The 25,130-nt window shown below is 47.5% G+C and overlaps 1 protein-coding gene across 3 annotated transcripts in view; it reads right to left on the bottom strand.

Annotated features, from left to right (window-relative positions):
- GALNT9 (polypeptide N-acetylgalactosaminyltransferase 9) overlaps window positions 1-25,130 on the bottom strand; it is a 111,854-nt gene that overhangs the window by 20,229 nt on the left and 66,495 nt on the right. The window lies entirely within an intron of this gene.

The raw sequence follows: 25,130 nt of genomic DNA, 5'->3' as shown, positions 1-25,130 counted from the left end.
TGGCCTGCCCACCAGGGAGCCACGGACACAAGGAGAAGGGCTGTCTTTGGAGATACCAATAAGTGACCAGGAAACCATCCCTTGTTCCACCTTCCCTGGTACCCTGTTCTGGAAGTGGTGTAGGGAGTTCCTGGTGGCTTTAGTTCCTGTGGACACGTTTCAGGGGAAGAGAGTTCCCACCATAGCCACCCCATCTACCCCACTGAGCAGCCCCTCTCTGCAGGGTGGCGGGAGAGCCAGAAAGGGTTCATCTCCATCACCAGCCACTCTACTACCTCCAGCCATCCCGAACAAACCTAACATCTGATTTAAAAAATGAGTGTTTGCTATGCAAACACTCTCCAAATGGCTCTAAATAAACTTACAATCAAAGGGAAAAAAGTACATTTGTTATACAAACATAGCTTCGAGCCACCCCAAATAAACGTGCAATCCCAGTCTACACAGCTTGCTCCCTCTGCAATAAAACTCCAGAGAAGTCTCCTAACCTTCTGAACCACCACCCACAGTGGAAATAAATTTTGCACCATCCTGTCCTTTTCTACATACTTACCTCTATACTGTGCCACGTAAACAATACTTAACCTTACTATGCATGGTTTTTGTTACTCCATCCATACCTGCCATCCCACCCCCTTCCTCCCCCTCCCCTCCCACTGAAAAAGTGCTAGTGTGATCCACCAGGTTAGTTTCACCGAGAACAAGTGGGTCTGATAAACGTGGTTCAATCCTTCCCTTCCAATCAGCTCTTTGCCCCTAAATTCCTCCTAATTTAGACATTTTGGGAGCCCAGTAAGTGTACCAACCATGTGCTACCTGCCTCATCTCACTAGTTCCCCACCACAACCCAGGGTTAGGCACGTACCGCAAGCATCATTTTCCCCACTTTTCAGAGGAAGAAACTGAGGGTCAGGAAGGTTAAGCCAGTTGCCCAAGGTCACACAGCATGGTTGAAGCAGAGCTGGGTCTGACCAGCCTGTCTTATCCCAAAGCCTCTCCATGTCAGTGCTGCACTATTGCCCTTCCTCTTGCAGACCCTGTCCTCTGGAACTGCCATCTTTTGTAGCGAACCACAGTACACCTGCTACAAACACAGATCAGCTCAGAAACGAGAATCCATGGTGTCAAATAGTTAATAGTGGTAATTTTTTATTACTAATAGATGAGCATTAATTTCCTTAATTATTGCCCAGTTATTAGACACTTGGATTTTCCTCTATTTAGTTTTTTCACTATTAAGAATAACGGTGCATAAAGAGACCAGACTTAATGGTCTGACTGAGACTAGAGGAATCCTGGCGGTCATGGTCCCCAAACCTTCTGTTGGCCCAGGACAGGAACCATTCCTGAAGACAACTCATCAGACATGGAAGGGACTGGACAATGGGTTGGAGAGAGATGCTGACGAAGACTGAGCTACTTGTAACAGGTGGACACTTGAGACTGTGTTGGCATCTCCTGTCTGCAGGGGAGATAGGAGGGTAGAGAGGGTTAGAAACTGGCAAAATTGTCACGAAAGGAGAGACTGGAAGGGCTGACTCATTAGGGGGAGAGTAAGTGGGAGTAAGGAGTAAGGTGTATATAAGCTTATATGTGACAGACTGACTTGATTTGTAAGCGTTCACTTAAAGCTCAATAAAAATTATTATAAAAAAAAAAAGAACAATGGTGCAGTAAACATTTAAAACTTTACTTGGGATGATGTTTGGCCGTAACTTCACAGGCACTGAGTACGTTAAACCACAATCTTCCTGACAAATATCACAGGTGGTTTCCTGCTATTGGAAAATGAATTTTACACTCTTGGGGCTCTCTGGTCTCTTGCTGGGTATTCTTCATAGCCAGAAAGTCTTTCCCTATGCCCAAGAACCCACCACTCATCTGTCCATTTGTTGTACTATGATGGCTTGTATGTGTTACTGTGATGCTGGAAGCCATGCCGCCAGTATTTGAAATACCAGCAGGGTCACCCAGAGTAGACAGGTTTCAGGGGAGCTTCCAGACTACAACTAGGAAGAAGGACCTGGAGGTCTCCCTCTGAAAAAATTGACCAGTGAAAACCTTATGAATAGCAGCAGAACATTGTCTGATATAGTGCCAGAAGATGAGCCCCTCAGGTTGGAACACACTCAGAATTTGACTGGAGAAGAGCTGCCTCCTGAAAGTAGAGTCAACCTTAATGACACGGATGGAGTCAAACTTTCAGGACCTTCATTTGCTGAGGTGGTACAACTCACAATGAGAAGAAACAGCTGCAAACATCCATTAATAATAGGAACGTGGAATGTACAAAGTATGAATCTAGGAAAATTGGAAGTTGCGAAAAATGAAACGGAACTCATAAACATTGATATCCTAGGCATTAGTAAGCTGAAATGGACTGGTATTAGCCATTATGAATCAGACGATCATATATGGTCTACCATGCCAGGAATGACAGCTTGAAGAGGAATGGTGTCATGTTCATCGTCAAAAAGAACATTTCAAGATCTATCCTGAAGTACAGCTCTATTAGTGATAGGATAATAGCCATACACCTACAAGGATGACCAGTTAATACGACTATTGTTCAAATTTACGCACCAACCATTAATGCCAAAGATAAAGAAATTGAAAATTTTTACGAACTTCTGTAGTCTGAAATCAAACATGCAATTGAGATACACTGATAATTACTGGTGATTGGAATACAAAAGTCGGAAACAAAGAAGGATTGGTTGTTGGAAAATATGGCCTTAGTGATAGAAACTAAGCCTGAAATCGCATGATAGAATTTTGTAAGACCAACGACTTATTCATTGCAAATACCTTTTTTCAACAACATAAATTGTGTGGACCTCACCTGATGGAAAACACAGGAAGCAAACTGACTACATCAGTGAAAAGAGATGATAGAAGAACTCAGTATCATCAGTCAGAACAAAGCCAGCGACTGATTGCAGAACAGACCATCATTGCTCATATGCAAGTTCAAGTTGAAGCTGAAGAAAATTAAAACAAGTCCACAAGAACCAAATATGACCTTGAGTATATCCCACCTGAATTTAGAGACCATCTCAAAAATGGATTTGATATATTGAACACTAATGACCAAAGACTAGATGAGTTGTGGGATGACATTAAGGATATCATACATGAAGAAAGCAAGAGGTCACTGAAAAGACAGGAAAGAAAGAAAAGACCAAAATGGTGTTAGAAGAGACTCTGAAACTTGCTCTTGAATGCAGAGTAGCTAAAGCAAATGGAAGAAATGATGAGGTAAAAGAGCTGAACAGAAGATTTCAAAGGATGGCTTGAGAAGACAAAGTAAAGTACTATAATGAAATGTGCAAAGACCTGGAGTTAAAAAGCCAAAAGGAAGAACATGTTCAACATTTCTCAGTTGGAAAGAATTGAAGAAAAAATTCAAGCCTCGATTTGCAGTATTGAAGGATTCTATGGGCAAAATATTGAACAACGTAGGTGGCATCAAAAGAAGATGGGAGGAATACAGGGTCATTTTACCAAAAAGAATTGGTCGATGTCCAGTCATTTCAGGAGGTAGCATATGATTAAAAACTGACGGTATTGAAGGAAGAAGTCCAATCTGCACTGAAGGCATTGGGAAAAAACAAGGCTCCAGGAATTGACGGAATACCAATTAAGATATTTCAACAAATGAATGCAGCGCTGGAGGTGCCTACTCATCTATGCCAAGAAATTGGGAAGACAGCTACCTGGCCAACCGACTGGAAGAGATCCATATTTATGCCTATTCCCCAGGAAGATGATGCAACAGTATGAGGAAATTATCAAACAATATCATTAATAACACATGCAAGAAAAATTTTGCTGAAGATTATTCAAAAGCGTCTGCAGCAGTATATCGACAAGGAACTGCCAGAAATTCAAACTGGATTCAGAAGAGGATGTGAAACAAGGAATATCATTGCTGATGTCAGACGGATCCTGGCTGAAAGCAGAGAACAACAGAAAGATGTTTACCTGTGTTTTATTGACTATGCAAAGGCATTGGATTGTGTGAATCCTAAGAACAAATTACGGGTAACATTTCAAAGAATGAGAATTCTGGAACACTTAATTGTGCTCATGAGGAACCTGTACTTAGACCAAGAGGCAGATACTGCATGACTTAAAGTCAGGAAAGGTGCGCAGCATAGTTGTATCCTTTCACCATACCTATTCAATCTGTATGCTGAGCAAATAATCAGAGAAACTGGACTATATGAAGAAGGATTGGAGGAAGTCTCATTTAACAGCCTGTGTTATGCAGATGACACAACCTTGCTTGCTGAAAGTGAAGAGGACTTGAAGCTATTACTGATGAAGATCAAAGACTATAGCCTTCAGTATGGATTATACCTCAACATAAAACAACAATTCTCACAACTGGACCAGTAATAACAGCCTGATGGACGGGGAAAAGATTGAAGTTATTAAGGATTTCATTTTACTTGGGTCCACAATCAACGCCCAGCAGTCAAGAAATCAGATGATGCATTGCACTGGGCAAATCTGCTGCAAAAGGTCTCTTTAAAGTGTTAAAAAGGAAAGACGTCACTTTAAGGACTAAGGTGCACCTGACCCACTCCGAGGTGTTCTCAGTCACCTCATATACGCATGTGAAAGCTGGACAATGAATAAGGAAGACTGAAGAAGAACTGATGCCTTTGAATTATGATGTTGGTGAAGAATATTGACTATACCATGGACTACCACATCTTGGAAGAAGTACAGCTAGAATGCTCATTAGAAGCAAGGATCGTGAGACTTCATCTCACATACTTTGGACTTGTCAGGAGGGATCAGTCCCTAGAGAAGGACATCATGCTTGGTAAAGTAGAAGGTCAGTGAAAAAGAGGCAGATTCTCAATGAGGTAGATTGACACAGTGGCTGCAACAATGGACTCAAACATAGCAAGGATTGCGAGGATGGCTCAGGACCAAGCAATGTTTTGTTCTGTTGTACAAAGGGTGACTATGAGTCAGAGCTGACTTGATGACACCTAACAACAACAACATGCCTAATTTCGGTCCTGCCTGCTTCATCAAACACTGGTCTTTCTTGACAGTGGCCATGGGGTGGTGACTGCTGTACTTGGGGCTCCAACCCTGATTTCTAGAACCCTGGGTTTGTGGGGAGGCATAGGAGGTGGGCCTCTATAGCGCACATTATCAGAGGCTGTCAGACTGTTCCAGAACTGCCAGAACAAAGTCCCACACACTGGGCGGCCTGAAACAATAGACTCACTCTCTCAGCCCTGGAGGCCAGAAGTCGGATATCAGGGTGTCCACAAGACCATGCTCTCTCTGGGGGCCCTAGAAGGGGATCCTTCCTTGCCTCTCCCAGTTTCTGGTGATCCCAGGCATCCTGGGCTGTGACCGAGTCACTCCTTCTCTGTCTCTGTACTTACATGACTTCCCTCTGTGTAGCAGATCAAACCTCCCTCTCCTTCCTCTTGTAAGGACACTCATTGTTGGATGCAGAGCCCACCCTCAGACAGGATGACCTCGTCTCAGGATTCCAAACAAGGTCATGTTCACAGGTTCCCAGGGGACGGATCTTTGGGGGGCCACCACTCAGCCCACAACAGGAGCCAAACCTCTCATTTCTGGGGAACGTGACGTGGGTCCTGCATCCTCCCTCTGTCCTCCTCTCAGCCTTCAGAACGCCCAGTCCCCCACAGGAGGCAAGGAGCTGGGAGATATCTCCCAGCTGTTTATGGCATCTCCTGACACAACCCATGGCTAGGACAACAAATCATGTTTTGAGCAAGTCATACTCCCTGGACGTGAAAGGGAAGTTGTTCATTCCATCTCTCGGCTTGCTGAGACAGATTGACACGGCAGGCTGCCAGCCCAAGTCTCCCTTTCCCTGTGCAGTCACCCCTGGCCCTTCCCTCCCCAGGCACAGAGCTCTGGCCAGCTCAGCAGGACTCCAAGACCCTCAGGGGGACTGTGAAGGACCTCGGGTTCAGTGGCATCTGGGGAGAAATTTACTTCCATAGACCTTCTGTATCCCTGGAAGAGGAGCTGGCTCTTTCCCACTGTCTCCTCCCTGGGTGGAAGTCGGGTGCTATCTGCCATCTTGTTTTCACGATGGGGCAGCCTGGCTGAGGGTGGAGCTACCATCGTAGAAGCTGACTCAGACTCTGGGGGAAGAAAGCAGGTCCTGGACCACGCCTGGGACCAGCCTTGCCTACTGGCTGTCACTGGATTTTCCAGTGACCTGAGCTAATCTGCTCCCCGTTAGTCCCAAGAGTTAGGGCTGGGCTTTCTGTCACTACCTGATAGACTCTAGGGGTGCACAGGGACACTGGAGGAGGGACATTATCAGGAGATGGGCAGGGAGAAACCCAAACCCAAATCCTGCCCTTTGATCTGGAGGCCCTCTTCAACCTTCTCCTGCTGAGGTCTTGGCATTTAGGTCTCTCATGAGAGCTGAATCCAGCACCGATCCCTGTCCCGGGTCAAGCAATACTGAGAACAAGCAAAGATAACTTAGCCTTTGCTTTGGGAAACACTTGATGCAAGTAAAGTAGCCTAACAGCCATGAGTGACATGAGGCACTGGTGGCTCAGTGGCAGAGTTCTCACCTTCCAAAAGGGAGACACAGGTTTGATTCCTGGCCAATGCACGCGCAGCCACCACCTGTCTGTCCATGGAGGCTTACGTGTTGCTATGATGGTAAACAGGCTACAGCGGAGCTTCCAGACTGAGATGGACTAGGAATGAAGGCCTGGTGATCTACTTCCGAAAATCAGCCAGTGAAGGCCCTGTGGGTCACAACCATCCAACCCACAACCAATCATGGGGATGGTGCAGGACAGGGAAGTGTTTTGTCCCATTGTGCATAGGGTCATCGTGAGTCAGAGGCCAACTCGACAGCCGCCAACAGCAATAACAACAACAACCTCTGACATAAATTACTCATGTATTCCACATTGTCTCTTACCCCCACTAGCATGTAAGCTCCAGGAGGGCGAGGTTTTTTCACTTTCCTTCACAGCCCAATCCCCAGGGCCAGACCCACACCTGGCATAGAGTGGGCGCTTGACAAATGGTCAAATGAAGGAATCACTTTTGGGAATTTGATAGCGATCTTACAGACCAGCACAGTCCTACAGAACTTTCTGCAATGATGGAATGTTCTAGATCTGTTCTGTCCAATATGGTAGCCGTGGCCACACATAGTCATTGAGCACTTGAAACGTGGTTAGTGCCACCAAGGGGCTGAAGTTTTCATTTTATTTACTTGCATTTAATCTTGCACAGCCACGTGTGGCTAGTAGTTACTGCATTGGACGGCACAGTTGGAGAGGTCTGAGGGTCTTCCTGGGCCTGGTCCAGGGGTCTTTCTTCCAGCTTTAGTGTGTATGAGGATCGTGAGACACAAGCCTGTATGCTGAGATCTGAGGATGAGGTAAGGGATTTTTCCCTTTAGCCTATCTTTAGAATCTCACCCCCTTCTTTGGTAAAACACATCCACCGGCATCGTGGCTCTTGGGTCCACACCCTCATCTCCAGAGGGAACCAAAGTTACCCCCGTTCTCCTCCTCAGTGGGGAGACAAGGGCAAACATTCCCAGACAGCAGGAGTTCGGGTTGGCGTTGATGTGAGAGGGGCTGGAGCACCATAGCAATGCTCCATCTCAGGAGCTAGGGCCCCAGATGCCTGAGGCTCAAGTGGAGGGTCTGGAATATTCCCTAACCTACTGGGTGGCCCACGTGCAGCCAGCTTGGGTGTTTAGGGGTACCATTAGCTCAAGAATTATGAAGTGGGATTCCTGCTCACTCCACAAGCATCCCTACTGTTCAACTCCTGGCAAAACGGCAGGAGCAGCATGGCAGCACACTCAACCCAGCAGATCCTCAGAGTGGCCGGTCTCCAGGCAGCATTCCCGCTGCAGGCCAGGCGATTGGATCTACATGTAGCAGCCCTGCTCCAGGGGCATTTTTCTCTCGTACATGAGAGTTAATGACCTTGTAATTTTTTACGTATTTTGATACGAGGGACCAATACATTATCTGACTGGCAGAATTATTTCCTGCTGCGTTCCCTGGGAGATTGATGCTTATGCACAAGCAAGAATTTAAAAGGCTCTAGAATCGCAGCTTTAAAGGAAACAGTTTAACCCCCCTATAAATTCCAGGCAAATATTGGCAGTAAATTCTCTGTTCCACAGGCTGGAGAAGACCAACACCCCAGACTCTCAGGATCAGGACTCAGAGCAAAACCCTCCTGCAGGAGCCAAAGGCGTGGGTCCAGTTCCTAGGGGGCTCTTCCCTTCTGGAGCCCCCACAGAAAATCTGGTGGAAGATCTCCAGAGACTGGCATGGAACTCTTTGGCATGAGCGAGTGGTAGCTAAGGCTGAGGGAACAGCCTGGGGACCCCTGGGCTGAGCTGGGACCTGCCAGGTGTCTTTGCAGGTTCTTCATCAGAGGTGCAGGCTATTCCCCTATCCCTTGAATCTGGGCTGGTCTGTGATTTGCTGGGACTGACAGAATGGGGCAGAACAGGCCCAGGCCAGGTCTGAGTCTGGCCCTGGGAGACCTTGTTCACTTCTGCTTTCTTCCCTGTAACATGAGGACAGGCCTGGGTGAGTTGCTGGAGGATGAAAGACCACATGGAACAGAGATGAGCCTTCCCACCTGAGCCTGCCCTCCAGACCAGCCAACCCACAGCCAACCCAGCAGCTGGTCCCAGAGGTCCGATGAGCCCAGCAGAGACCAGAGCCACCCAGCTCAGCTCAGCCCATGTGACCTACCCACAGAATCGTGGGCCAAGTAAATGGTGGTTTTAAGCCACAACGTTTTAGAGTGGTTTGTTACGCAGCCAAGAGCTAAATGATACAGGTTGTTTCAGCAAATGCGATTGGTCGTGACCCTCGCTCCTGGGCTTCCCTACATGTGGCAGATCCTAGTGAAGACTGGTGAGGTCTAGGGTGCCTGCGTCCCCACCTGCCCAGGACAGCCATAGTTCACGCCCCTTGTCTGGGGTAACTATTAACAGCATCTCCCCTAACTCTCCAAAGTGTCCTGGTTTGGACAAGTCATATGGTCGCCTTAGTAATATCTGAGTTCTAGGAAGTTCTAGAAAGACTTGAGTGAAGTGGATTGAAAGCCAAGGGGCTGTCACTAACTGGGGAGGTCAGTGATAGGAAGACCAGCCATCCTGTCATGCCCCTGGGGCCCATCCCTGCCGGCCTGGGGCCTGGGTCCCAATAAGGAGCCCTGGCAGGATTGGGAGTCTTGGGTGAAGAAAAGGGGAGGGTGCCTCCGTGGTGTTTGAAGGAGCTGCTGAAGCTGTCAGATCTAAATTCACCCCTGCTCTGTGGACTAAGCACTGGAATCGTCTGTGCGAGGTGGGTAGCACACAGTCAGCATCACGCACCAGGTGCTACATGGTGGGCAGGTGGAACCCAAGACTGTGGGGCTCAGAGCCCCAACCATCTAGCCAAGCCCTGAAGTTGGTTCTTCACTCAGAGCTGTGGAGGTGTTGTCGAGTGGAAGTCACAGGATCTCAGTGTTGCTGCCACACCCACCCCATGTCTCAGTCACTAATTATCTCAATCAAAGGTTAATTGCCACCCAGACAGAAACAGCAAACAGGAAGGGAGAGGAACGGGTGTCGGTTGGGACAGGCAGCTGCTGGAGAGGATCGGGTCCGGGGGCTGCCTCCAGTGTGGGCTGCTCGTGGGAGTTCAGGACTGTGCGTGACCGTGGACCAAGAGTGGAGGCCCTGGGACTCTCAGTGAGCAGGGAGGCTCCACCCAGACCCCTGCTCCAGCAAGTCAGTGTGGCCCGGCAGAGCCAAGGATGGGAAACTGCTGACTCTGAAGGGTGGGGTTCCAAGCTGCCTGACTTTACAGACAAGACCTGGATGTTAACACACCTGAGATAATCCCCCTCAGCACGAAGTCGGTACTGGTGCAAGGTTAGCAGGTTGAGAGAAGCTTGTTTCCTATGAGCTAAAAAATCAAACCAAACCAGGGGCCGTTGAGTTGACCCCGACTCACGGTGACCTCATATGTGTCAGAGTAGAACTGTGTCCCACAGGGTCTTCAGTGACTGATGTTTTTGGAAGTAGATTGCCAGGCCTTTCTTCCAAGGTGTCTCTGGGTGGACTTGAACCCTCCAGCCTTTCAGTTAGCAGCTGAGTGTCTGGCCATTTGCACCACAGGACTCCCTCCTATGCTCTATTCCTGCAGTATTTGAATTTTAATAGAGAATGCTTTGCTTTTATAGCCCAAAAATAAAACAAAGGTCTACACATTAATACTACCCTGTGTGGCCTGTTCTTTGTAAGGGGGTGTAGATTTGGAGGCACCCTTGCACCCCAATGCCACACTGACTTGTGCCTGGGACCCCGTGGTGCCCTCCAGAGCCCAGCCCAGCAGCTCACCCTCCCCTTCACAGCTGTGTGCGTCCATGTTGATCCTGGAACCAGTCACCATTTCTCCTGCTCTCGCCCTATTTTTCCATGCTGCCGCGATGATCAAAACGACATTTTTCTAGAGTGCCTCCGCTATTAAAAAGCCGGTGCCTCCTGCGGAATGAGCCGGAGAGTGGAAAACAATTATGGGCCGCATGGCGCTGCCCGCCGTCTGTGAGGCAGCGGGAACGGATGTGGTGGTACATCATTTTTATGGAGGAGGTCTCCTGGCTCTGAGTTCATTTAATTTTGTCACACAGCCTCCCTGCAGGGCAAGGCATGGAGCCATCCCCAACGCGCCTGGGCTGCTCATAACCCTTCTGTCTTCCTGGGCACCAAGCGGTCCCCTGCAAAGTAATGACCCCAAGGAGACGCGGGCGCAATTGGGACTTCAGACCCCTCTCCAAATGCCTGCATGTCCTTCCTTCATTTGCTGCACTCTCAGGGACCCTGCTCAGCCAAGCCCGAGCCCTGCCTTGGAGAGGGAGGTTCTGGCCCCCATGGCCCCGTGGTGAAAGCTGACACTACCTCCCACCACAACCCCCCGCCCCCATCTGTCAGTCTGTCATAGTGCAGAAGCTTGTGTTTCACTGTGATGTGGGAAGCTGTGCCAGCAGTATTTCAAATACCAGCAGGGTCACCCCTGGTGGACAGGTTTCAGTGGACTTTCCAGACTAGGACAGACTAGGGACAAAGGCCTGGTCATCTACTTCAGAAAACCAGCCAATGAAAACCCTACAGATCACAACAGAACACTGTCTGATATAGTGCTGGAAGATGAGCCCCCTAGATTGAAAGGCACTCAGAAAAACACAACAGTGGACTTGCGCATATCAAGGATCGTGAAGATGGCGCAGGACTGGGGTTGCCCTGAGCTGGAGCCAACTCGATGGCTACTAATGGCAACAACCTCCTATGGAGCAGTTTGAGTCTGTGGCTGGTGGCTTGAGGATTGCCCTGAAAGGCATTTGGAAAAGGGAGGCTGGATTCTGGGGTTTCTGGTGCAAACATCCACAAGAGTGGTTCTTGCAGATGGTGGGCCCTGGGGCTGCAGGGACCTCAGGCAGATTGCAGGGGGTGCTGTGCTGCTCCTACCAGAGGTCGGGGCTGGAAAGTGAGCAGAAAAGAGGGGCTCTGTGGCCTCAGGGGGTCTAGATCTGTGTCAGCAGGATGGGGATAGACTCCCACCTCCACACCATCATCTCACAGAGGTCGCCCGTTATTCCTCCAGGGCTGAGTGGGGGAAAGACTCTGGTGGACATGAAGTTAGCGTGAGACTGAGAGTGGAGATGCAGCTACTTCTGAGCACCTGGCTGGACTGGCTCTAATTGGCTTGTCAGAGTTCTCTGTCCTGCCTGCGTAAACACTGCACCTTGGGAGGAAGTGCCACACTTAGGCCTTTTGAAGTTTCAGCCTTGAGTCAGGCTTGGCAGCGGCTCCTTGGCCACTTGGGCAGAGCAGCAGTAATTAGATATCATCAGCATCCTGCCAGGGGTCCTGGGCTCTTCCGCATGCAGTTTGCAGGTGACACAGCAGAGCTTCCAGTGACAAAGACACTTGTTCACACACTGTGCTGGGATTCTATCAGCCCATCTGCCGCTGCACAGCCCTGATCCCAGTGGAGGCCAGGCTCACGCTCCTACTGCACCCCCATGAAGCAGGCCAGGCCCAGGAAGACCTAGATGGCAGCTGTTTCCTGGGCAGGCTCCTTGATGGGGAGCATGCAACAAGCTCCTCTGAGGAGAATGCCCATTCCTCCTGAGCCTGAGACCTGTGTTGAAGGGCAGTCCCTTTGCCATGTCTGTCGTGAGGGGCCACTTGTTCTAATAATCAGTCATTTCCCTGGATTAGCACAATGCAAGTTAGTGCTCACATCACAGCGCAAAGCGGTCAGCAGGCACCTTCTACCCAGTGGCTCTGTGTTCTCCTAGGACCTGAACTCCTGGTGGAGGAGAGGGTGCAAGGGTTTATGGGCCAGGTCTGCAAGGGACGCACAGCACACCCACTCCCCTCCATCATCCAGGACTCCCCCACACCCAACAGGAAGGTGGCTGGGAACATGAAGGGAAGACATGGGGCTCAATGAACACACAGTGGCTCTGCCGTTCTTGATAGAGAGAGGAGAAACAAGGAGAGAGAAGATCGGGAGAGAATCAGAGAGGCAGAGATGGAGAGAGACAGACAGCAGGAAAAGGAAGGTGAGAGAGCCAGCCTGTGAGAGGCCTGAAGGGGATGCGTCCTAGACTATGATGTTTACAGAAGCAGACTGCCACATCGTTCTCCCGAGGAGCAGCTGGTAGGTTCAAACTGCCTACCTTTCAGCGCTTAACCACTGTGCCAGCTGGACTCCTTGCTCTGAGGTTAGGGCTATTAAAAAAGACCTGGTGCCAGTGACTCATGAGGCGAGCAAGCATCTTTCTGGGTCTTTGGGGGTCACCTGCCCTTGGAAATGGTGAGGACAATTTGGAGATCGTTTGGTTCACGCTTGACTCACAGGTTTAGGTGTGAGATGGACTCTGCATGTTTGTTTCTGGAGTTGGATCCACTGAGCATGGAAAGGTCAGTTTCATCTTGAAAATAGTGAGGATGGGGCTTCACTCCTCAAGTTATGGCCAGGCTTTCCCTAAGTCTGCCTTTCTCCTTTTCCCTTGGTAATGATCAATCCCTGATCCAATAACTGATCAGATGATCCTGCCCTCCTCCAGCCACCTGCTCACACACCAGATCCACCTACCTATCCATCCATCTTTCCACCTATCCACCCACACACCCAGATAGCCATCCACCTATCCATCCATCCATCCATTCATTCATCCGCCAATCCACCCACCCGCCATCCACTCATGGATGTATCCATCCATCATCATAGCCTGTACAACAACAATATGACTATCTGGGCACTGTGACGCCTTATAATCAAGACGCAGAAAGCAAACTGAGAGGCAAGGAAGACCAGTATTCCTAGCTCAGGTCTCCAGCCGAAGACTGTCTGGACCAGAGTGCAGACAGACACGCAGGTATCTTGGTACAAAACCAAGAAGCATCCAACCAGCATCTTCCTTTTCCACCTTTAACAAAAAGACAGGCTTCCTGTTCACTTTGGAGAAAGCTGTGCGTGTTATTTTTAGAGATCCCACATCTGAACCTGATTTAAAAAAAGATTGATGACCTGCTCCCCGTCCCTCCCCATCGCAGCCCAGCCCAGGCCAATTTCAGTAAACAATAACTCCTCCAAGGAGCAAGGCTGATGCCGCCCTCCTGTCTCATCAAGCCTCACTCTGCAAGAGCCATTGCTCTCAGAGGCAGAGTTTGACTGGATTTAGCTTTGGAAAGGCAAATCCCATTTCCCAGGGCTCCGTTGGGCTCAATTCATAAATTTTTGACAAGAAAACATCTCTTCCTGGACTGTTTGAGCCTGTATGTACACACGGTGTGCTACAAAAACAGCTGTTCCCGTGTTTCTGTTCTTGGAGCCACAGAAACTTCTGAGCAAGCTTTCCTTTCAGAGCCTCCCGTTTGCTTCACGGAATATTGGGAACATCTCAAACAAATGAATTTTTTTTCTTTTCTTGTAAATGAGTGGCTGTCAAAGTGTGGGCCAGGGACCAGCAGCATCAGCAGCCTCACCTGGAACTTGTTAGAAATGCAAGTTCTCAGGCCCCACTTCAGACCTGCGAAATCAGCTCTGGGGGTGGGGCCCAGCAATCTGCATTTTAACAAGCCCCCTTCCCCCACCCCCAGGGACTCTGAGGTCTGCTGACATTTGACAACCACTCTACAAAGTGCTCTGGGCTCCTCACCCCCTTAGCCCACCCACCTCTCCACTAATACCCACCCGGAGAAGCCCTATAGGACAGAGTAGAACTACTCCATAGGCTTTCCTAGACTGTAATCTTTACGGGAGCAGATCGCCACCTCTTTTTCCCAGGGAACAGCTGGTGGATTCGAACTGCTGACCTTTCCGTTAGCAGCTGAGTGCTTAATCGCTGCACCACCAGGGCTCCTTACTACCTCCCAGCATGAACTTCGCTCTGAAGCTTTGCTCCTTGAGCACCTACTTGATGGCAGAACCACGTCGTCGTTGTCGTTTTTTTTTTTCTGCAGTGTGGTTCTGTCCTCAACTGAGGCCTTGGAAAGGCAGATTTAGGTCATGATTTCCACAGAGCACAAACCCCCTGTAGCCAGGAGGGTGGACTTGACATTTGAAGTGAGAAAGAAGATGCCTAGTCTGCTCCAAGTGTATAAAAGTGACAGACTAATTTAAAGCTGAGAGCACGTAGCCGTACTAGACAAGAAGCTGACGTTCTCTGGGGTTCTGGACGAGCAGAGACCCTCTGTGGGGAGTGGGCTGAGCTATGAGGCACAGGCATCTCATCCCCACTGGGGAGTAGGGGGCAGAAATGGGACGTATAGCTGAGATCCTTGCACAAATCCTGGGCTGGGACCAGGCGCCCTGAACTGTTGATAGAAGCTGAACCAGCTCCGATTGATCCCTGGGGCTGCAGCCAGAACAATCTGTGGAGAGAGGAAGCCAAGACACGCAGCACCTGGGACTGGGCCGATGCTTGAGAAGTGGAGCCGGGACATCTTAGGGTGAAAGGTAAGGTGCTAAATTCTGAGCCAAGGATCCCGAGAAGCTGGATGAGATCATCCGAAAGTTCCCTTCCAGGAGGGATGGGTGAGAGTGGAGGGAAAATACAACCCCCTGAAAAATGAGCTCCCAAAAAGAAATTACAAAGCACACGGGGGTGGACTGACCAGTAAGCACAGTACACGCCACCTTGCAGTAAACACAGTACACACGGGCCTAATTGTGTTCACTTACTAACCTGTAGTGCACTGTTTCACATGGGTTTCACCACATCAGGTGCACACGGGCTTAACTGTATGCTACAGATTAGTAAGTAAACACAATTAAACCCATGCAAAAATATATATATATATATTTTTTTTTTATACCTTGCTTATTGGGTAATCTGTCACGAAAAGCACACAAAATTCAATTCTGTGAGGATAGCCATCCAATCCAATCAGAGGTGAATTTAAACCCAAGGAAAGAGAAAAAAAAGTTGGAAAAGACTTTAAAAGGAGCGTGTTACGGCCTCTACCAGACTGAGTCCAGTACAATGAGATGGTGCCTGGCTACCGCCACTGACTGCTGACAGGGATCACTATAGACGTCCTGGACAGAGCTGGAGAAAAATGTAGAACAAAATTCTGACTCAGAAAGAAAGACCAGACTTGCTGGCCTGACGGAGACTGGAGAAACCCTGAGAGTATGGCCCCCAGACACCCTTTCAGCTCAGTAATGAGGCCACTCCTGAGGTTCACCCTTCAGCCCAAGATTGAACAGGCCCATGGAACAAAACAAGACTAAAGGGGCGCACCAGCACTGGGGTGGGGAATGGAAAGTAGGAGGGAACAGGAAAGCTGATAATAGGGAACCCAGGGTTAAGAAGGGAGAGTGTTGACATGTCATGGGATTGTTAACCAGTGTCACACAACAATGTGTATACTAACTGATGAGAAACTAGTTTGTTCTGTAAACCTTCATCTAAAGTTCAATTAAAAAAATAAATAAAAGGAGCGTGTTAAGAATCTTCAAGATGAAAGAAGGAGGGAAAAGCAGTCATCAAACGAGAACAGGGAGTTATGAATCAGAATAGACAGTTCTTTGAGAACAAATAGATATGAAAAGTACCTTTCAAAATAAGTTTCATATAATATACAACAGAGTCAATACAGTTAAAAACCAAAGCTAAATAAGTGGCTTAAAGAGCCATGTGGACACAGCTGAAGGGAGAATTAGTTATTGGTAATACAGAACCAAGGAACCTGCCCAGAAACACATCACACAACAGTAAAGAGGTGGGAAATACGGAAGAGATATTCACGGACCTAGAGGACTGAGAAACTCCCTCAGATACTTAATGGAATTTCCAGGTGGCGTGAAGGTACGTACAGAGAAACGGCATTTTCCGGATTTGTAAGAAGGCCTGAAGTCTTAGATGATGCTGTATGCCAAGACCAAGAAGATAAAGGGAAAAGAACCCACGAAACATCACAGCCTGTGGTGAGAGGCGTTGAGCAGCCCAACACCTAGCACAGTCCACTCTGTGTCTTGCTGCAGTGTGACATTATATAAACTCTACCCATGTGCAAATGGAATAGCCCCCGCCCAGAATTTTGGTTAAATGTTTCTAAAGTTCTTACAGAAGAGTAAAAGCAAGAGAATAGCCAAGAAAACTCTCAAGTAATACTGGGGAATTATGCAATTACTAGACATTAAGGTATTTTCTAAAGCAGTGAGGTGATGGCTGAAAGTAGAAAGCTCAAATAGATACAGATACATATATTTGTGTATATGTATTATATATAAAACAAAACCAAATACACTGCCATCAAGTTGAGTCCTAGAACTTCCCCACACAGTTTCCGAGAAGCGGCTGATGGATTCGAACTGCTGACCTTTTGGTTAGCAACCAAGCTCTTAAACACTGCGCCACCAGGGCTCCATGTATATATAAACCTGTTGCTGTCAAGTCAATTCCAACTCATAGAGACCCTGTAGGACAGACTAGAACTGCCCCATAGGGTTTCCAAGGCTGTAATCTTTACGGAAGCAGACTGCCACGTCTTACTCCTGTATAGGCACTTAGGATATAGTAAAAGTGGCATTTCTCAATAGTGAAGAAGGATGAGATACTCGGAGAATGGTGTGAGAACTTAGTTTACTAACAATATAAAGATCGCTACCTTGCTTAAATATATATATATATTTAATGTGAAAAAAGAGCTGTAAAACCATCAGAAGATATTTGAACAGTCAAATAGTTGGTCAGATACGCCTTTCTAAGGATGACAACAAAGAAAAAAGATAGATACACTTATGTTAAAATAATTGCTGTGTATAAAACACCCAGTGTCCAACAGCGAGAGCCACGTGACACACAGGGAACGCTGCAGCATCATGCGACAAGGAGTTAACACCCCCGATGCATAAAGAGCTCTTACAACCAACCAGAAGACAGGAACGGCACAAGGAAGAGTTGGCAGAGGAAGAAGAGCATATGGCTAACACACACAGGAAGTCGTTCGAGCTTGTTGGCAACTGGAGAAATGCAAACTCACCCAACAAAGACATCTCCTTTGCGTCTGACATATTTGCAAAAAGTAAAAGTCATATTTGATGGGACCCCACGCATTGCAGGGCCTGGGAAACTGCCTCCTGCATGAACCACAAGTGAGGCACAGCCTTTTGTTTTTGGAGAAGAGAGATGGATTTGGCAAATTTTATCAAAAGCCATAAAAACGTATTTCCTCAGATACAGCAATTCCATTTCTAGAAATTTGTCCTGAAGAACTGACTGAAGCATGAGGAAAGGTTCAGGTACAAGAGGATTCATTTCAGCGTGGTGTTCGAGAGGGCCTCTGAAATGGTCTCAGGGCCCAACAACAGGGCTCCAGGGGCCACACTGCAGTTGGATACTGTGCTGCCATCCAGTGTGTGGGCGGAGGGCATTTACAGTCCTGAGAAGGTGTCCTCAACCCAGTAACAGGCAGGGCAGGTTATAGAAAGGATGCAGGGGGGCCCCAGCTTAGCAAGAAATGCATGAAGACAACAAAATATGCCTATGTATTATGTATGCCTATATGCACATACATGTACACACACGTGTGGATATGGGCAGGAAAGCTCTGGAAGGATGTACATCTCAGCATTGGCAGAGACAGAATTGTGGGTGATTTTTATTTTGTCCTATTTATCTCCAATGTGCTTATAACAAAAAGTTTCTTACAAAGGAAGGAAAATGGTATGTAATATCTACACATAATAATAATGAGCATTTACGGCATCCGTGTTATAGACCCCACCACTCGTCTGCCAGTTTGTTGTACTGTGGTGGCTTGCATGTTGCTGGGAGCCAGTAAATTTACATTAGTCCTTAAACCAGCCCAAGCCAGATTTGGCCCACCCCACATGCGCAGAAGGGCCAGCTGTGAACACTAATTGACTTCAAAGCAGAAGCGGCAACAGGTGAAATGAATCACAAGGAAAACCAGCATCTGGACCCTATTCCACAGCAAGAGGTCCGACAAGAACCACGTCACCTCCTGTATCCTGGCTGCCTTCTAGAACCTTCCCTCCCCAGTGCGCCTTCATGGTCACCACCTTGCTACCCAAATCACATAGAAGCCCTGCTTCCTGGTAGCTCAGGGAGTCAGATCTGAGGAACTTCCTCCAGCTCCTTGCTCTGCCCATTGCAATAAAGTTACTTTCTCTTTCTCAAAGACTGGTGTCTAGATAATCGGCAAGCCTGAACACACCAGACAAGAACCGACCTTTCTGGGTTCAGCAGTATTGGTTTTTCAAAACCAGCAGGCTCCCCCATGGTACACATGTTTCAGGAGAACTTCCAGACTAAGACTAGGAAGAAAGGCCTGGCAATCTACTTCTGAAAACTAGCCTATGTAAACCCTACAGATCACAACAGAACGTTATCTGACGTGCTTGCTTTGGACATGTCATCAGGAGGGATCAGTCGCTGGAGGAGGACTTCGTGATTGGTGAAGTAGAGGGCTGGCAAGGCCCCGGGAGGTCCTCGGTGAGACGGACTGGCACGACAACCACGACAATGGAGTTGAATGTGCTGTTGATCCTGAGGATGGTGCAGGACTAGGGAACGTTTTGTTCTGTTTATGGGGTCTCTATGAGTTACAGTCAACGGCAGCTATCTATATTACGTTCCAGCTTTCCATCTCATTAATTCTCAAACAGCCCTGTAAGTTAAGTCCTGTCATGCTTCTCAGTGACAGACGGGGAAACTGAGGCTCAGAGAGAGGCAGGGGCTTTCACGAGCCCCCCCCAGACGGAGAGGCGGCTCCAAATGCACATCTCAAGGGGTCTTCGAAAGACCCACGTGTGCAGCGAGCAGGGCATCCTCCACAAAGACGTTGAAGTAGAAGGCTTTTTCCCTCTCCCAAGCAATAGCTCCTCACAACTTGGCGGCTTAGTTCATCTGCTCAGGCTGAGCAGGTGTTGGCTGGGCAAGTGAGGAGGCTCACCATCGGGTGGTAGCCTTGTCTTTGGGCTCTGAAGTCTCCACTTGTGGCCTCAGGAGGGCTAGAGCAAGCTCTCCCTGAAGCCAGCACTACAAAACAAAGCAGCACTTCACAGTCCTCCGCCACCCTCTCCCTTCAGCCCACCGCTGAAAGGAAGGTCTAGGATCAGCCTGGGGACCGCTTCCTTTCTGTCCCTCCCATGTTAGATCTTGCTGGGATTCCCTGTCCCCAGTATGGGCAGTGGGGCAGCCATGGGGACACCTCACTATCCCCTGCAGGGAGGAAGGACGTCATTTCTCTTCCTCTGGCAAGGCTGGATGTATCAACAAGATCTTGTATAAATGCACTCTTGGGGGAGCTGGAAAAGAGACGCCACCCAGGGCCCCAGTGTTGGAATACTAAAGCATTCCTTCCAAGTCAGGGGTATGGAAGGCACAGTAATTGCCTTCCTATGGGAGAGGATTTTCCTATGACACCATTTAGGGGCAGTGAGTCTGAAGGCTTTCAGAGAGAGAAGCAAAATTCCAATTTCTGTCCTTCAGAGGGCTTTCTAAGCAGGACTTTCACTGCCAGGTTTCATCTCGACCTAGACGGATTCATTTTCACTTAATTGGCTGCAGGAGTTTCCTCATTAGGGGATGAGCTGTAGGCATTTCTACAACCACACAAATGTAAATTCACCCCGAGACCACAGAATGATCCTCTAATCGGGTAACATCGATCAGAAAGTCAGAAAGGCTACACAGGTCACCTGTGCTAATGGCAGATCAAGAACAGCGGGAGTGGGGAGGTCAAGCTGGAGCTGGGATGGGGGTGGGGGAGCTGGGACGGGGGCGGGGGGGCTGGGACGGGGCGGGGGGGCTGGGACGGGGCGGGGGGGCTGGGACGGGGGCGGGGGGGCTGGGACGGGGCGGGGGGGCTGGGACGGGGCGGGGGGGCTGGGACGGGGGCGGGGGGGCTGGGACGGGGCGGGGGCTGGGGTGGGGGTAGGGGGCTGGGATGGGGGTGGGGGAGCAGGGGGCAGCACTCAGCAAAGGGCGTGGGTCACCGCTGTGTGTGAGGGATGTGCCAGGCTCTGTGGTCTCTACAACATGGGTACACACCCACTAGCACCCCTGTCCTCCCTTCCTTCCTTTCCCCTCTTTCCTTCTCTCCTTCCCTCTGTGCTTTTCTTCAAGTTCCAAACAGCAACTTGATATATTTTTAAGAAAAATAAGTGTCCAACATTATACACACATGGTTAACAGAAGCGAAGAAAACCAAACGACATGAGGAAAGCCCCTGCCCACCTCTCCTCACCCCCAATTTCCAAGGTTTCACAGTTTACCTTGAACCCTTTTAACTGCACCTCCGACAGTTTCCTCATACGCCTAAATTACGTGCTACACTCATTTCAGGATGCCTCAATCTTAGAGATTATCTGTTTACTTCCTTTTATGATGGGTAATGATTTATGTGGTTGATATCAGTCCTCTTTACCTTCCCCAGCATCCCAAATTTGGTTCTCTCTTGATTTTTGTTCAATCAGTAACCAATGTTGACATTAGTAAGACTATGTAAATATTACATAGTGCACTGTGATTGCATTTCTGTATTGTACAGCTTTCATTTCCTTCTGCAGTTTTTCTTTTTCTCGTGTCTTATCTGTTATCCACTGCAAATCTTAATTTTTCCAAACGCTCTATTGGAAACATCTGTCTGTTGTACTGTGGTGGCTCGTGTGTTGCCGTGACATGGGAGCTATGCTACCAATATTTCAAATTCAAGCAGGGTCACCCATGGTGAACAGGTCTCAGCAGAGCTTCCAGACTAAGACAGACTAGGAAGAAAGACCAGGGATCTACATCTAAAAATCAGCCCGTGAAGACCCTATGGATCACAATAGAGCATTGTCCTATATAGGCCGGAAGATGAGTCCCCTAGGTTGGAAGGCACTCAAAGTACACAGTGTCCACAGCAATGGACTTGAGCACACCAGTGATAATGAAGACAAACAGGACCGGCCAACATTTCCTTCTGTTGCACATGGGATGCCATGAGTCAGAGGTGACTTGAAGGCACCTACCACAACCACCATGGAATTTTCTCGAAGTCCTTTCTCTGCTGGATGTTTCTGCTCTTCCTTCTCACTGAGCTCAAGGCTGCTCTGGTCCCAGAGGATGGAGAGATGCCTTCTCTGACTGAGAGAGGGATTGTGATGCAGGGAATGGTTAATAGCTCCTGAAAGGGCTAAGAAGCCAGTCAGGCTCAGGAGGCAGCAGCCTAGGGCAGCACCTGCCCAAGGTGAGAGAAGAGGAGAAATACACCACTCCTCCTGTCCTCTGCCCTGGAGCAGGGTTGGACAGAGCTCTCTAGAGACAGTAAAATTCCCTTTGGATGTCTAGAACAGCCTCACTCCAGGATGTGCAACCTCTATCACTGTGCTTGATATTAAATGGTTCCTCTGCTGAGAACACTGAGGGAGGGGTGCTGGAAATAAGCCTCATCCAAGTCTAGGTAAGAAGAAGACTAGATTGTAAAGAAGGACCAGGTGGTCTACTTCTAAAAAAGAATTAGCCAGTGAAAACCTTATGAATAGCTGTGGAACATTGTCTGATACAGTGCCAGAAGATGAGCCCTTGCAGGTTGGAAGGCACTCAGAACCCAACTGGGGAAGAGCTGCCTCCTCAAAGTAGAGTGGACCAAATGACGTGGATGGAGTCAAGCTTTAGGGACCTTCATTTGTTGATGTGGCATGGCTCAAAATGAGAAGAAATAGCTGCAAACATCCATTAATAATTGGAACATGGAATGTGCCAAGTATGAATCTAGGAAAATTGAAAATTATCAAAAATGAAATGGAACACATAAACATCGATATCTTAGGCTTTAGTGAGCTGAAGCGGACTGGTATTGGCCATTTTGAATCAGATAGTCATATGGTCTACTATCCCGGGAATGACAGCTTGAAGAGGAATGGCATCATGTTTATCTCCAAAAAGAACATTTGAAGATCTATCCTGAAGTCCAGCTCTGTCAGTGATAGGATAATATCCATGTGCCTACGAGGATGACCAATTAATATGGCTGTTATTCAGTTTTATCCACCAACCACTGAGGACAAAAATGAAGAAATTGAAGATTTTCACCAACTTCAGCAGTCTGAAATTGATTGAACATACAATCAGAATGCACTGATAATTACTGATGGTTGGAATTTGAAAGTTAGAAACAAATAAGCAGGATTGGTAATTGGAAAATATGGCCTTGGTGATAGAAACGATGCCAGAGATTGCATGATAGAAATTTCCAGGACAAACGACTTCTTCATTACAAATGCCTTTTTTCAACAATATAAATGGTGACTATACATATGGACCTTACCAGATGGAATACAGAAGAATCAAATCAACTACATCTGTGGAAAGAGATGATAGAAAAGCTCAATATCATCAGTCAGAACAAGGCCAGGGCAGACTGTGGCGGACTGTTGAACTTGCTTATATGCAAGTTCAAGTTGAAGCTAAAGAAAATTAGAAAAATTTGACGAGAGCTGAAGTACGACCTTGAGTATATCCCACCTGAATTTAGAATCTATCTCAAGAATAGATTTGACATATTGAACACTAATGACCAAAGACCAGATGAGTTCTGGAATGACATTAAGGACATCATGTGTGAAGAAAGCAAGAGATCTTTTAAAAGGCAGGAAAGAAAGAAAAGACCAAAATGGATGTCAGAAGAGACTTTGAAAGTTGCTCTTGAACATCAAGTGAACAGAAGAAATGATGAAATAAAAGAGCTGGACAGAAGATTTCAAAGGGCAGCTTGAGAAGACAAAGTATTATAATGACATGTGCAAAGACCTGGAGTTAGAAAAGGAAATGAAAGAGCACGCTCAGCACTTCTCAAGCTGAAAGAACTGAAAAAAGATTCAAGCCTTGAGTTGCAACATTGAAGGATTCTACAGGGAAAGTACTAAATGACGCGGGAAGCATCAAAAGAAGATGGAAGGAATACACAGAGTCACTATACCAAAAAGGACTGGTCAACTTTCAAACATTTCAGGAAGTAGCTTATGATCAGGAACCGATGGTACTGAAGGAAGAGGTCCAAGTTCCTGAAGGCATTGGAGAAAAATAAGACTCCAGGAATTGATGGAATGTCAATTGAGATGTTTCAACAAATGGATGCAGCGCTGGAAGTACTCACTCATCAATGCCAAGAAATTTGGAAAACAGCTACCCGGCCAGCCGACTGGAAGAGATCATATTTATGCCTGTTCCCCAAAAAGGTGATCCAACTAAACGCAGAAATTACTGAACAATATCATTAATATCACATGCAAGTAAAATTTTGCTAAGATCATTCGAAAGCAGCTGCAGCCGTACATCAACAGGGAATTGCCAGAAATTCAAGGTGAATTTGGAAGAGGACTTGAAATGAGGGAAGTCAGACGGATCCTGGCTGAAAGCAGAGAATACCAGAAAGATGTTTACTTATGTTTTATTGACTATGCAAAGGCATTCGAATATGAGGATCCTAACAAATTATGGATAACATTGCGAAGAATGGGAATTCCAGAACACTTAATTATGCTCATAAGGAACCCGTACATAGATCAAGTGGCAGTCATTCGAACAGAACAAGGGGAAACTGCATGGTTTAAAGTCAGGAAAGATGTGTGTCAAGGTTGTATCCTTTCACCATACTTATTCAATCTGTATGTTGAGCAAATAATTTGAGAAGCTGAGCTATATGAAGAAGAATGGGGCATCAGGATTGGAGGAAGACTCATTAACAACCTGCGATATGTAGATGACACAACCTTGCTTGCTGAAAGTGAAGAGGACTTGAAGTACTTACTGACGAAGACCGAAGATTATAGGCTTCAGTATGGATTACATCTCAACATAAAGAAAAGAAAAATCCTCACAACTGGACCAATAAGCAACATCATGATAAATGGAGAAAAGATTGAAGTTGTCAAGGGTTTCATTTTACTCGGATCCACAATCAACACCCATGGAAATAGCAGTCAAGAAATCAGATGACACATTGTGTTGGGCAAATTTGCTGCAAAAGACCCCTTTAATATGTTAAAAAGCAAAGATATCACCTTGAAGACTAAGGTGAGCCTGACCCAAGCCATGGTATTTTCAATCATCTCATATGCTTGCAAAAGCTAGATGACGAATAAGGAAGACCGAAGAAGAATTGACGCCTTTGAATCGTGTTGGTGAAGAATATTGAATATACCATGGACTGCCAGAAGAATGAACAAATCTGTCTTGGAAGAAGTACAGCCAGAGTGCTCCTTAGAAGCAAGGAATGTGAAACTACGATTACTACTCACGTACTTTGGACCTGTTGTCAGGAGGGATCAGTCCCTGGAGAAGAACATCATGCTTGATGAAGTAGAGGGTCAGCAAAAAAGAGGAAGACCCTCAACGAGATGGATTCACACAGTGGCTGCAACAACGGGCTCAAGCATGACAACGATTGTGAAGGTAGTGCAGGTCCAGGTAGTGTTTTGTTCTGTTGTACATAAGGTCGCTATGAGTCAGAACCAACTTGACGGCATCTAACAACAAGTCTAGACCGAGGTTCCTGGTGGCGCATACAGTTTGCACTCGGCTGGAAATGAAACGTG

This window comes from Elephas maximus, chromosome 22 (assembly GCF_024166365.1).
Source record: "Elephas maximus indicus isolate mEleMax1 chromosome 22, mEleMax1 primary haplotype, whole genome shotgun sequence".
Classification (NCBI taxonomy): Eukaryota; Metazoa; Chordata; class Mammalia; order Proboscidea; family Elephantidae; genus Elephas; species Elephas maximus.
Note: the sequence above shows the minus strand (reverse complement) of the source record. Positions and strands in the feature narration are given on the sequence as shown.